Below are 1194 nucleotides of genomic sequence, written 5' to 3'. Positions count from 1 at the left end.
GAGGCGCTTGTGGTTGGCAAAGCTCAATCTAACTCGGGCAGTAGTGTACAGTGTAGATCGCACACTGGGCTCTTTGAAATGAAAAAATAAATAAATTCTAGAGTCAATTGGCTAGACCTTGAGTGTCAATGATGTCATACAGTTAAGGTTAGGTTGATTAAAGAAGTTATTGCATTACTTACTTTGGCCTTCACAACCCAACGGTCGTTAATGACTTGGTACTGCGTGCCAATAAACTGTAATTTCTCGAAATATTGCGTCTATTCTTGTGGTCCAAGTTCTTCCCTATATGCCTTTGCATCTTGGATGCTTTTCTGTGATCTGTGTCTAAATTCACTTAAAGTATCCAAAGTGCAAAATACTCCACTGGACTCCGTTCAGTTGTTTACACCTAGTGCCTCCAATATGGCCGCGCATCCGGGTTACTGCCCAGAACGGGACGTAAGTGAAAACCCTCTATTTGATAGCTCTTCAGTTGAACCAGAAGTGTTCTGGCCCTCCTTCGTGAAAGGCACCGCAAAGCTCATATTCTAGACTCGAGGATCAAGGACGAGGGAGGGATCTCCGAGGAGCTATGAGCGAGGATACCCGAGAGCAGCCTTCCTGGAAGCTCCTCCAGAACACCTGACAAACTCATGTGACGCTACAGAGGAAAGGCAACTCATCCATTTAAAAAAACACGTTATTTTCAAACTTGTGAAGATGGCGGCCGAAAAAGCTGCATCGGTTTTGATTGAAACAGCAAACACCAAACTGCACGAATGTACGTTATACACACGTTTTTACCACCATATTCTAGTCAGATATTGAGAAAACAAGCCGGTGTGTTTGGCGTGTGACATTAGATGGCAGTAATGCTCTGCCCGGCTGCAATTTGCTCTAAAAAAAAAAAAGAAGCATCATCATCTCCAGTCAGTGCATAACAGCGGTGCACAACGTACTACCCTGTGAGTACATGGTGTACACCAGTGATGGAGAATTCAAGTCCTGGACACAGATTCAAGACGCTAGTCTCTGGACTCATGACTCGGTTTGGACTCGTGCGCTGATGACTTGGACTCAAGGATTTATGAAATTGGACTTGTGCATTCATGAAATGGGACTCTGAAGTCGGATAAAATGTCAGAATACTTTTATGTGTAATAGGTCAATAGAAATTTGTATGTATATACTGTGTGTGTGTGTGTGTGTGTG

General features: G+C 43.6%; 1 protein-coding gene across 2 annotated transcripts in view; it reads left to right on the top strand.

Annotated features, from left to right (window-relative positions):
- The window catches only part of ebag9 (estrogen receptor binding site associated antigen 9), a gene marked incomplete at its 3' end in the record, with an annotated part of 10531 nt that overhangs the window by 1306 nt on the left and 8031 nt on the right, over positions 1-1194 (top strand).

Source organism: Etheostoma spectabile, chromosome 6, assembly GCF_008692095.1.
Source record: "Etheostoma spectabile isolate EspeVRDwgs_2016 chromosome 6, UIUC_Espe_1.0, whole genome shotgun sequence".
Classification (NCBI taxonomy): Eukaryota; Metazoa; Chordata; class Actinopteri; order Perciformes; family Percidae; genus Etheostoma; species Etheostoma spectabile.
Note: the sequence above shows the minus strand (reverse complement) of the source record. Positions and strands in the feature narration are given on the sequence as shown.